This window comes from Rhyacophila brunnea, unplaced genomic scaffold (assembly GCF_057557595.1).
Source record: "Rhyacophila brunnea isolate RB1 unplaced genomic scaffold, BYU_Rbru_1.0 scaffold_20, whole genome shotgun sequence".
NCBI classification, from domain to species: Eukaryota; Metazoa; Arthropoda; class Insecta; order Trichoptera; family Rhyacophilidae; genus Rhyacophila; species Rhyacophila brunnea.
In genome coordinates, this window is record NW_028232860.1 from 2,320,409 (window position 1) to 2,334,783 (window position 14,375).

Consider the following 14,375-nt stretch of genomic DNA (forward strand, 5'->3'; position numbering starts at 1 on the left):
ATGAGGTTTTACGAATTTCACATTTGTTATTAAACATACTTACATAATTTAGAACACCTCAAACACATCGCGAAGTAAAAATATCTATATTTTTTACTTAGCCAAATTATGAATCTACCTAGGTTAGGTACCTACTGATATTTATATTACAGAAAATTTAACTTTTACTAAATTATGAATTTGCGAGATTATAATAATACAGATGATTTTAAAGAATACTTTCATCAAATAATAACATAATAATGGATGCCTGTACTTACATAATATTTTCCAATGAAATAGTTTTTTCTTTTAAATTAACTTTAATTTCGAAAGTTTAGCCTGGCAATACTATGAACGTCATTTATTTCAGCGGGAATGCGAAATTTTCATCCTCGGTTTTTGACATAGGTACCTAACAATATTATCACAATTATTTATATCGATTGTACTTACAAAAAATGCCACGAACTCACTATCCGATGGCTGGAAGTTCCAAAAAAAGACGTAGGAGAAAAGATGGAAATATTAATACAATAAAAACACAAAGGTTTGAATTTATTATTTTATAATTTGACATAATTATACATAGTTGAAAAAACCACATTTCACAGAAAATTTTGGTTCACAATATTTATTTATCTTGCAAAAGGAAGTTTTGCGTATTACTTATTAATACACACAATTAAGTATAATGATCATTTGTACTTATATTATGTTTGTGCCATGTCTTATTCGAAATTAGTGTGTCTGTGACAAAAATTATAATCTGGTACAATAATTAATAGCAGCTATACATTTTGTTTTCTGTTAACTATCTACTAAACTAATATTTTTGAATGTATTATAGTATTGATATATTGCCGAAGACTATGCCTGAGCATGGAAATCCTCAAAGCATACTACCTGAACCAGAATTTCATCCCACATTTGAACACGAACACGAAGAATTTATTATAGAAAATGAAATTGAAGATTCAAGCCCTAAATTCCGTGTAGAAGGCCGTAGAATTATAGACTTTTCATATTTTTTCCAACAACTTCAATTAATTAGCCACCATGATTCTCCATTTAATTGTAATTTATCACATTTAGAAATTTTTGGGGAAAATCGGGATAACTTTAGTAGTACATTTTTTATCCAATGTAAACTTTGTGGTAAAAAATTAAAATTATATACCACTGAAATGAACAAAAACAAAATGAATCTGTGTGACGCATTTGTATCCAGTATAATCAGTATCGGCAGTGGATTTTCAAATCTGGAAGAAATGTGTTCAGCAATTGACGTACCATCGATTACAGCAAGAACATACAGAAAGAGTCAACAGAAGGTGTACGAGTGGTTTGAAGAAACCAAAAATAAGAGTATGGAAAACGCTGCGAAAGAAGAGCGACAACTTGCAATCGAAAATGGTGACGTCGATTCTTCTGGTATTCCCATGATATCAGTTGTTGCAGACGGCTGTTGGTCGAAACGTTCATACAGATGCAATTATTCCGCAGCATCTGGCGCTGCCACGATCATTGGTCAAAGAACCGGAAAGATTTTGTACATGTCAGTGAAAAATAAATATTGCGATTTGTGCGCCAAAGCTAAAAATAAAAATATCCCTGCTCAACAACATAAATGCTTTTTAAATTACACCGGTCCGTCAGCTGGAATGGAATCTACAGCAATATTAGAAGGCTTTAAAGAATCTATTAATACACATGGATTGATTTATTCAAAATTGATTGCTGATGGAGATTCCAGCACATACAAAAAAATTCTTGATTGTCACCCATATCCGAATGTAACTGTCTAGAAAGTTGAATGTAAAAACCATTTAATTAGAAATTATTGTGGCAAAATAGAGGCATTAACCAAAGACACAAGATATCCCTTGAATGTAAGAAAAATCATTGCGTCAAGAAAAAGACGTCTGCGGAAAGCCGTCATAGGTGCAATCAAGTATAGAAAACTACAAGATAGTATTTTCGAAGAAAAGGTTATCGCTTTGAAAAAAGATTTAATTAATGGACCGCACCATGTTTTTGGAGACCATACTTCTTGTCTACCATATTTTTGTACAAATGAACCAAATACAGAGGACATGCTTGATGTAAATTATGTACCAGCATTAAAGTAATGCAGTCTATTTTCTCAATTAATGATATATAATTCTCGTTTGGTGCTAAATTCAAAAAGTTTAATTTATAATTTTTCTACTAATATTTCAGAATCTTTTAATAACATGATTGCAAAATTTGTAGGCGGCAAGAGAATTAACTACTCTCAAAGACAATCGTACATGGGACGATGTGCAGCGGCGGTAATCGCATTTAATACAAATAAGTTACATTGCACAATTCAAAAACAAGTTTATAAAAATAGCCCAAAAGCCTTCATAAATCGCTTAGAATCAAGAAGGTTGAAAATAAATAAAAAAAAAATAGGAAAACCTTGGCGAAAACCAATACATTCTGTTCCTTTATCTAATCCAGATTATGGAGAGAGTTGCCAAAAACCTGATATGGACAAAAATCAATATCAATTGTTAAAAGAAACTTTTTTGAAAAAACTCAAACTGACAAACTATGAGAGGAGGGATATAGAAAGACGCACTGTATTACAATCTGAATGTGCAGAATGGCTAGAAAGGCGACGAAACCTTCTTACTGCCTCTGTTTTTGGAAAGGTGTGTAAGCGGCGAGAAAATACAAAATTTGGGCCTTTGGTAAAACGTTTATTATATAGCCAATCATTAGCCAACGTGAAAGCGGTAAAATATGGTAAAGAAAATGAATCAATAGCTTTACAACAGCTTAGTGTACAAGAACGAATTAAGATTGAGAGATGTGGATTGTTTATCGATGATGTGTATGATTTTATCGGTGCAATGCCAGATGGCATCAGCGATGATGATACAATTATTGAAATAAAATGTCCTTTCTCAGCTGCTGGAATAAGTGCAGATGAAGCTATTGTACAGAAAAAAAAATAAATTTTGGAAAGTAGATAAAGACAGGAATATGGTAATAGATAAAAATCACGATTGGTACTTCCAGATTCAGGGGCAGCTTCATATTACTAAGAAAGATGTCTGTTTATTTGGAGTTTGGACGGGACATAATTTTCCTGTTAAAATAGAATTAATCAAAAAAGACGAGACATTTTGGATTGAAAAGATTGAAAAAAAGATATATCACTTTTATATGAATTGTCTACTGCCAGAAATAGTAGATCCCAGAACCAGTAGATCTATGAATATTAGAGAACCAGAAAGGCTGAATTTCTAAATTTTTATTTTAAATTTTATTATGCTTAATATATTTTCAACAAGTCTATATTACATCACTATTTTATAGTTCATCAAGATATATCTAATTTACTAATATAGTTTACTGTTACTAGACACCCACAACGAGTGTAATTTTATGAAATTCAAAATAATATGTATACTTACATCTAAATAATGATACCTAAAGATCTTGCTGGCGATTCCACTGTGCCATATTTTGTATAAGCATTCGTCTGCAGCCGTGGAGTTTGGTCCCGTGTAAAAATTACATTTTGTTCTCAAGGTCAAAAACCAAATTGGTTGTGCCAATGGCTTATAACCATTCCTCATAAATGATTATAACTGATATCACCTCATAACTGATCAGTGCCATGCACGAGTTAACTCGCGGGATCTTTTAAACGTCATAACTTCTGAATGAACTGTTTGTGTATATTTTCTTAACAATATTTATCATTTTAGTGTGAAAAAATTCACGTTAAACATGTTGATTTGGTAAATTTTCACAAATATTTATCATTCTATTCTTATTTCATATTTTTTAAGGGATTCATTTTATTCCAAAAATAACTGACCTACAAGTACCCACCTGGTAAAAATTGGATTTGGATTGGATGGAATTTCCTAGTAGATTTTCCAACTAAACAACATGACGCTTTCTATATATTATTTACTGTTAGTTTTGAAATTATTGTATTTGAAATAAATAATGTATCAATAATACACATAGAAATCAATAGATATATAAAATAGATATCACAGTTTAAAAATCAGAAAGATCAATGCATATTACCATTGTTTATGTTACAATATAAAACAACATTTATCATTGAACGTAGGTACCAAGAAAAATAGACTTCATTAAAATGTGTCAATATAGTATATACCCGATATAATTATATAAATTATTATATTGTTAATTACTCTGTGGGGTCCATATATACTGCTTCAATAGTAATTTAATTTTGTACTTGATTTACTTATTATATGTACAAATGTAATATACTTACCTACTTATTAGGATATATCTTGGTGAATTTTAAAATAAGAGGAAATTAAATGTAGGTCATCGTGTCTAACTAGATGTCAGCCGTTGTTAAGTCTTATATAAATATTTATACATTATTAAATTGTTTTTCTGTTTTTTATTGATGTAAAGACATGGCATGTATTCAAAGTAATAACAAATTAGCTGTGTACTATTTATTTAACTTATATTAAAACCCCAAGATTGATTTCGTCTTACGACATATTTTATTCTTCTAAGTTTTACTATGACATTGTAATATGAACCATGGATATAGTATAGTACTTAAAAAAATCAAAACTGGTAATATATTATTTCAATATTTAATTGTCAATTTTCATTTGAAGTCAGCATTTAATTACTGGTATAACACATAATTATTAACTGATATCTACAACTTCAGATGGACAAATTAATTGATATATCATATTATCAGTTTTCATTTCCTTTCAACAATGTATTCATTCTAGCAGCTATTTTAAATATCTTACTAGTTTTTATGTCATGGCACCTTACAAAGGCTCCGAGCAACCGTATACTGAGCTTCGAGAACAGATGTTTACGACGGATACTGGGTGTGCGGTAATTTTAGAAGTAACGGGAGATAAAAGAACGCACCAAATAGCCTCCCATCACGCTGAGAGTGAATACGCAACTTTGTACCTGGCCCGGCCACGTGCTGCGAGTGCCTGAAGAGAATCCCAATCTGGTTTGCCTGTTCTTCAAGCCAACCGGATTCCGGCGTCCTGGATGGCCGCTAAATACTATCTATATAGCATATCTGGCGGAGTTACGGACTGCTAGTATGACCTGGAACGATGCAAAAAACAGAGTGACAGAGATTCTTGGAGGCGCCGCATTGTATCCATATGCTGCAACTAAGATGCGGATATAGCCGAAGAGAAGAAGTAATATACAGTATCTAGAAAACTTAAAGCCTTTGAAATGTGTGTGTATAGATACATGCACCTTTCATTGGTGTTGGAAAGACAATTTTTCTAATATCAAAGTGATATTGAGACTGAAAAAGACAAGACTTGGAGAGTAAGCTCTACCAAATGACATACCTAATATGATACAAGTAACTGATATGCACAATTATATTATATTTTATATTACGAATCAAAATAGCAACTTTTATATCATTATCGATAATAAATTTAGTGCAAAAATGTTTTTATAAAATTGTTTTATTTTTTAAACATTAGTCACTTTATATTTACCTTGTGTAATTGTACTATTAAATCTATAAAATGGGTGTATATGCTTTATGGTCGACGTCATAAATCACGCCATGTTCGAATCGTACGCCGAAAGTTGGATTTATTTCATTATTAATTAAAAGATTTATTTCATTCCATCTTATTCATATGAAACCGTCGACAAGCAAAGATCTCGGTAAACATTTTCTCCATCTGCAAAAAACATAACATAGGAACTGTTAATAGTGTGATTTTTAATCTTTTATAGTTGGCGACTGTTTGAAGAGTGGTAATTAAAACGGATTAGTGATAATACAAAGCATCAAAAAAGATTGATTAACTAAAATAAAGTAATCAGGTAGGTAACATGTTTAATAACAACTAGAACGCCTTAGATTATATCAAACAAATATATATGAAATCACAGGTTTTATATAATTCTGGAATGAATGTAACTAACCTCAAAAAAAAGGATTGTATTACGTCGGAATTATGAAACATTGAAAGCATGTATAGACTAAGAAAACAATAAATAAACACTTGAATAATATATGCAAAACACACAGAATACTACGATAGTAATAAATAACATAATATTGTACTTACAGATAGTGTTTCTTATTCCTGATATAAAACACAATTGTTTTAGGTACCTTGCAATTTGTAAACATAATATTTGACACTTTTGACAGCAGAGAGATTTTTATATTAGTCTATGGCCAAAAATACGGATTTATTTGGCCGGCTAATAAAAAGATTTTAATAAAGCAAGAACATTTTAAATATGCGACAAATAAATAAAAGTATATATAATAAAGTTGTTAAAAAAATCTGTGTACATTATAAAATATATTTAATATTATAAATACATATATTTTTTAAATTTATGTTATAATTTGTAAACGACGAAGCACGTCAGCTAATACGCATAGTAAATGTTTAAACTTCGGTAATCAAATTCGAATGTGACAGAAAGAGAAAGAATAACTTTTTGATCATATTAGCATGCGTAAAAGAGATGTAACATAATATCACTTTCACTTTAAAAATCATACCTAGTATTCAATGTCATAGTTCAACTTTAAATGAAAAAACAGAAACTCTAGGTAAGCATGTGTGCCCTTAATTAAGCTTTAATTGAGCTTTTATTGTATTTTAACATAAATATAGTATTACACCGTTTAAAAAAAAAATTGGTTAGGTACATGTTCAAATACGCACGTTAACATAATATTACTCCCTACTTCAGTTTTAGTTTGTCAATTTATGGCTACGGCCGTATGTTGTAGCTTAACCACTGGGGAATGCCAAAACAAATTGCGTATTTCAAAAAAACACTACCTTATTCTTAGGTCAATAATTATTATAAAGCAATCATTATTCGTAAGATATTTATCACACTTGAATGGTCAAAGACATAGCTTATAATTAATATCTTTAGAATTATCTTCAAATGTGTTATTCGTGCCCATTTTTTGAATAATAAAATGCCTAATTCTTGTCAAATTTGGGATCACAGAGATTATCAATATAATTTTTTATCGTAACTATTTCACTATAATAATGTCAACATAAATTATAATAATGGTTTTATAAATGCGTTTAAAAATTAATAAATGTAAAAAAACTTAACACCACTGCACATGCAAGTACTGAAATATGACTATATTCTAAAATATTAGAGAGAGAGGTTTAAAAGAATACTATTTTATGTAATAAAAATACTTTATGCAGTCATCAAATGTTTAAAATAAATATAAAGGATAATAAGGCTTTAGAATTATACAAATAGATTATCTACAACGTTTAAGAAATGTCCAGGATCATGCTTTGAAAATACAATAAAGCTTCATTTTGACCTACGCTGAGCATGTCCCCCTTAAAATTTTCACCTTTCCAAGTCTTTATTTTTAGAATCCCTGTTGTTTTCCATTTAAAATGAAAAAAAATAGCCGTCGATTGTATAATATAATCGAAAAATAAATATTTCAGTTGATATCCGACCGCACTGTCAATGGAAATTATTACTTTTTACTCATACCAACTGTATTAATTAAGTTTTCAATTGTTATCAATATATTTTTTTATATCGGTACTAAATCCCTCATACAAAATATTATCATATAATTATTAAGGTGAAGCCTTTACTGACCCGTTTTTAAAGAGGCACCTAGCGGAAAAATATGAAGCTTACAATTTGAGATTTTTTTTTGATAATTTACAATTTCAACTGTATTTATTAATAAATATGTATCTGAAAACATTAAAAAGAAAAATATTTTTTTTAAGTCAAATGTAATAAAATGTGAATTTGTTGAATCGGTCCGCATCTTATTATTACATATATTTTATGGTCATATTTATTATTAAGCTACAATATTGGGACCATACATAAATAAAATTTGATATAAATAAAAAGGATTTCAAGTTAATATATCTACACATTTATATTTTTTTATAAAAATCGATGTTTTTTAAAATAGATATAAAAAATATTAAAACTATGAATTAGTTAAAAATCTCTTAGACGATGGTTAGAAAACTTATTAAAATAAATTGAAATAATAAATATGATCATCAAATATATGTTATAATAAGATGCGGTCCCATTCAACAAATTCACATTTTATTACATTTTTTACAATAATTGTTAAGTTTTTCTTTGACTTAAAATAAAAAATATTTTTCTTTTTAATGTTTGCAGATACATAGTTATTAATTAATACAGTTGAAATTGTAAATTATCAAAAAAAATCTCAAATTGCAAGCTTCGTATTTTTCCGCTAGGTGCCTCTTTAAAAAAGGCTCAGTAAAGGCTTCACCTTAATAACCTTCTTTTTAAAATTAAATGCACGTTTATTTACCACGTAAGCGGGGGCGTCTCTAACTTAAGGGTTCGTAGGGACCATCCCTACATAGTTATCATGTCAAAAATACACGTCCGATATTATTGTATCATTGTCATAATATGCCTACTTAATTACATGATTAATAATGATCTATTTATTTTTTTTATACATCTAAACCGTCGCATTTTTTTATTATAGATATTCATTATTATTATAAAAATAAATAAAGCAATGATTGTAAATTTTGTAACAACATAATGATGATTACGCGGTATTAAAATAATTAATAAAATTAAATTGAATACGCTCTACTTCGCGGTGACACCTATGATGTACAATACAAATAAAAAAAATATGGCGTCAATTTTTCACTGACCGGGGTGACTGAGTCCCATTCCGTCGCCGCGGTACAAATAATCTCGTTCTACATAGGATGTGAGAATGCATTAGCGTTACTATACGCATACTGGGAGTGAATCAAATAACTCCTAGGTAAGTAAAAACACTCGCTATATGTCGTTGTTTAAAACCGATATTTATACGTCTATAATAATTATTATTTTTAATTAATGTAATTTTTTTATTTTTTTTAATGTATAATAATATGAGAAAGTAGGTAGGAATGTATATTTAATAATTAATGGCTAAACCCTACTACATAGAAAGTCGTCGAGTCGCCACTGCACGTAGGTTTGTAGTACATTTGTTAAAATCCATATAATATCACGTAGTTAATATAATATCAATCATTAATAAATTTAATCATTTAAACATTAAACAACACTAAACGTATTTAAAAAATAATTACCGAAATATACCATTAATGCAAATGAACAATAACACCGCGAAACCATTCATAATAATGATACTGAAACACATTTTCAATCTAATTAAAGCTAACCGCTTATTAGAAAAGCTTAGATGAAAAGCTCGGTAACTTAATCAAAAGTTGTAAATGTATTTTCTGTATGGTGCGGAGAGCTTTGATTGAATTCAATTAGTTCGTATCTTGAGATACGTTATTACGAAAATGTTCAGCCCTTTAGTAAACCACCTAATTTAAAATGAAAATTGTATTCAAATTTCACCCAGCCAGAAAACGATCTTAATAGTAATTCCTTCTTAATATTGTTGTTATAGTTACGTTTTGAATTGAAATGGAGGCTTTCAAATTTTAGCCGCTTGTTACTGTATCGTGTAAACTTCTCAAAACAAAATCTTCATTAGTTTGGGGTGGCATATGGACCCAGACACTACGCGACAACATTGTTCAGTCAAGCCGTTCAAAGATTACTGTTCATGTAGGAACACGTCTTAATATTCGACAAGGAAAATTGCCAATAACTCAGTAATGACGTTCAAAAAGTATTTAATTAGAATCCTTTATGATACTGTGCAATAAAATAAAAATATCATTGTGAAGACAAAGTAGACCCTTAAGAATAAATTTGATTTAAACTTATCGTAAATAATGACATAAGATTTTCATTAAATTTAATTATGACGTTCTTGCATAATAATTATGTCAACAATAATTATATATGTAAGTATATGTATAATATATTACATGAATAATATCGTTATTAAGTCATGTGCATTCTGATTACATGTAAATTGTACGTATGCAGGTCATCGTGGGACACTTATTCGTGCGCCGCAGTACGTGAAACATGAGTTCGTATTACATTTTATCAAAATTGAATACGTGTATTAATACTTTGGACGCTGAAGACGCACATGCGCGTAGTGACCAGGCGGCCGATCGATGTAATTAACGTGCATTTTAAAGGTGCAAATTAAAATCTCATTATATAGTCAGCAGCGAGTACCAAAAAGTAGTATTGCCTGTAGTTACAAAATACCGAGTCATTGCAGTAAAATTTCATGAAGCAGACCTTTTGAAAAATGTAGTTTTACAATGTGAAGCAATCACGGCAGCTTCTATAATTTTAGGTATTAGGAACTCGAAAGTGTCAATACACCATCGTCAGCTATTTTATATTGAATGCCGTTGACCACTGCAGTGCTACGTACACCATTATAAATAAAACACGCCAACGGACTTACGTCGACAGGTTTAATTATTTTGCTGTATTTTTTTGACTTACTTGAGGCACTTAGACTATAGTTGAAGTTATTGGCGTTGGTATGTAGAACATTTTTCTATAAAAATGTCAGTTTTTATTTTTTTGGTACTTAGCGCCTTAATTAATACACGTATTCATAATGACGAGTTCTTTATTGAACATTTCACCGTGGAATACATTTGTACGTATCTTACAAAATACGGCAATGGTTTGCAAATAGTACTGTTCCAATTAGATTAATCCTAACCTAACCTAGTAAAGACATCTCATAAAATTCGCCACATGTTGTAGCATACGTACAAGGGTCTAGGACGATTTGGCACCGCGAACTGGCCTCCGCCGATTGGCCTCCGGTAATTGGCCGCCGGTACAATCGGACGCCGGCCCAATTGGACGCCGACCCAATTCGACGCCGACCCAATTGGCCTCCGGGAGGATTGGACGCCGCATAGTTGAATTAAATGCGCAAAGGAATAGACGTACGTTACGATTTGTTGGAGTAAATAAGCAAGTCAGTTTAATATGCTTCTATCTTCTCAGTAGTTGTACTTTATACATTTTGCGCTTGACACATTTTTAATATAGATTGAGAATAATTATTATGCCTTATGATGTTTATTAAAAGAAAATAATTCTTCCCTCGTTAAAACTTAAAGATGTGCATAATCAATTAATTTATTGTCTATACATGGGTACTTATTTATATTTACAACAAATATTAAAAATAATGTTAGATGTTAGAATGAAAATTACATTATATTTCAGCGTTTTATCGACTTAATAATATAATAAAGCTTAAACATGTATATTATTATGCATAAATGCGTATTTTAAGATAGTATGAAATTACAAACAAAATATTAAGTAAGTTATCTGCTAAGTATAAATGTTTCAGTAGTTTGATTGATAAACTACTTAGGTACTGGGTGCCGGACGAAATCCCGAAGGCCGAAATCCCGAAAAATAAAAAAATACAAACATCAATAATTGCGCAATTTTTGCAAGAGACACAAAAACCCATTTTTTGTGGAAATATAAAAAAAATGTAAAATACAAACATCAATAATTGCGCAATCGCGAATTGCGCAATTTTTGCAAGAGACAAAATCCATTCGTTCTACAAAATGGTCTCTCCTGAAAAATAATTGCGCAATCGAAAAAACCCATTTTCCGCAAAAATGGGATTTGTCTCTCTTACAAAAATTGCGCTCACGATTGCGCAATTATTGATGTTTGTATTTTACATTTTTTTATATTTCCACAAAAAATGGGTTTTTGTCTCTCATGCAAAAATTGCGCAATTATTGATGTTTGTATTTTTTTATTTTTCGGGATTTTGGCCTTCGGGATTTCGTCCGGCACCCAGTACCTAAGTAGTTTATCAATCAAACTACTGAAACATTTATACTTAGCAGATAACTTACTTAATATTTTGTTTGTAATTTCATACTATCTTAAAATACGCATTTATGCATAATAATATACATGTTTAAGCTTTATTATAATATTAAGTCGATAAAACGCTGAAATATAATGTAATTTTCATTCTAACATCTAACATTATTTTTAATATTTGTTGTAAATATAAATAAGTACTCATGTATAGACAATAAATTAATTGATTATGCACATCTTTAAGTTTTAACGAGGGAAGAATTATTTTCTTTTAATAAACATCATAAGGCATAATAATTATTCTCAATCTATATTAAAAATGTGTCAAGCGCAAAATGTATAAGGTACAACTACTGAGAAGATAGAAGCATATTAAACTTACTTGCTTATTTACTCCAACAAATCGTAACGTACGTCTATTCCTTTGCGCATTTAATTCAACTGTGCGGCGTCCAATCCTCCCGGAGGCTAATTGGGTCGGCGTCGAATTGGGTCGGCGTCGAATTGGGTCGGCGTCCAATTGGGCCGGCGTCCGATTGTACCGGTGGCCAATTACCGGAGGCCAATCGGCGGAGGCCAGTTCGCGGTGCCAAATCGTCCCATTTCCTACGTACAAATACACTCCATGGTGAAATGTTCAACGAAGAACTCGTCATTTGATTAAATGTTATACAAACTCATGTTTCACGTACTGCGGCGCACGAATAAGTGTCCTGCTGTGAACTGTTTACGTACAAATTTCCGTATACGGTGCATTCTTCGGTTTTAAATAACAAGTAATTTAATTTAAAAAATCTATAAAGCATTAATTGTTTTATTCAACGAATAATTCACAAGATTTGAGAATGTAACATTCTATATATTATTGAACATACATAACTTGAAAACACCTGAGAAATATACTAGAAAAATACACTGGAAGAAATCAAATTTGAAAAAAATACGACGACCGACGGGAATTAAGCCCGAATAACCACTGGTATTGCGCCAATGTGCTTTAACCAATTAAGCAATGGGCCTCCTACTTAATGACGTTAATTTAAACTAGTAGGTCCTACATGAATAAAATATTTTCTAGTAGGTATATATCTGAGGTATTTTCAAGTTGTGTATGTTAAAAAATCCAAATTGAAAAATAAAATCTGAATTGTCAGACGCCGCCCGACATGAACCTGTGACTCACGACTTTGCAAGCGGGAGTTTTGTAAACACTGCACTGTTGACAGTTAAATTTAATAAAAATATATCATTATCATCATCAGCCGAGGTTAATTCACTGTTGGATGTAGGCCTCACCTAGTCCCCTCCACTTATATATTATGTATATTATATGCATGTATATTCTTTTTACTAGAGTACTCGATGTGATAGATGATTGGATAGAGGTCAATAAGGAAATGAAACGGCATTGGGCTAGACAAATGTCGTCATGCAGTGGTACCCAAGGTGCATTAAACACCCACAGTTATACCCTAAATCTCGCTGGATATATGAACTCATTTACGTTGGTAGATGTACGTGGCAGTAAAGAACTAGGGACCGATAAGAGTGGAGGGAACTAAGGGTGGCCTTCATCTAGCAGTGGATTGACCCCAGCTGATGATATATTATTTATATCATGACAACACGCCATGACTTCTAATAAGTGGTGTAGTGAAACAGCAGTTTAGTTAGTATTATAAGTGAAACAATTACAAACACCTGGAATTGAAAAAAATCACATAAAAATATATTATTGTGTCCTTACCGGAATCAAATTCGGAGCCCCCGGATGAAATAACGTTTTAAAATACGAGGGTCGCTAACAATTAACATGTAAGTAACAACACATGTCACATTATACAGATAAATTTTTGAAAACAATTAATTATAATTTAAACATTTATTAGTAAACAGTGTAAAAAGTACCAATCCAATATATCAAAAGACTATTTATTTTTACTAAAACATTGAAGTATTCCTAAGTATAGTAGGTACATAGAAGTGTTATCATACCTTAGATATTATTAGAAAATATGTATATAGGTTCCACACAAAACACTCAAATTAAAAGTCAAAGTTCATTGACTTCGTGTTTATGTGTACATATATTTTTCCAGGTGCAGTCGTAAAGTATATTTTAATGACAAATACGGCCGAGGCTAGAGATGGATTCGATACTTCTATCACATAATATTTTTTCGGTAGTATTGAGGAACTAATCAATATTTTCTCTGATGTAAAAACTCAAAAAAAGATTTTTTCTATTGGTTATATATTTTCTCTCTTTTTAAAAACTCTTATTAAACTTTCTATGGAAAATATAAGAAGAAGTTACATTTCACGATGCGATTTTCATTTTAAATAAAGCTTTAGGTATATTTTCATTGAATCGTTTGGGTTGAATTAGTTGGCCGAGTGGCTTAAGCGTCGGTCTATAATGTCATGAGTCCTAGGTTCGAACCCTGGGTCTGGTAAATACACATATTATTTTTCAATTTGTGTTTGAGTCAGAGTATGGACCTAATAGGTTGAGCATGTGGCTAACATATACTTATCGTAAACATCTGTTA

General features: G+C 30.7%; 1 protein-coding gene and 1 long non-coding RNA gene across 2 annotated transcripts in view; both read right to left on the reverse strand.

Moving 5' to 3' along the window:
- The window catches only part of Nrx-1 (Neurexin 1), a 542,497-nt gene that overhangs the window by 413,372 nt on the left and 114,750 nt on the right, over nt 1–14,375 (reverse strand). The window lies entirely within an intron of this gene.
- LOC147071075 (uncharacterized) lies at nt 4,495–6,187 on the reverse strand. Its single transcript, XR_015070812.1, has 3 exons — nt 6,099–6,187; nt 5,514–5,705; nt 4,495–5,100 (listed from the first exon to the last, which is right to left on the reverse strand). It is a non-coding gene; the product is annotated as an uncharacterized LOC147071075 (long non-coding RNA).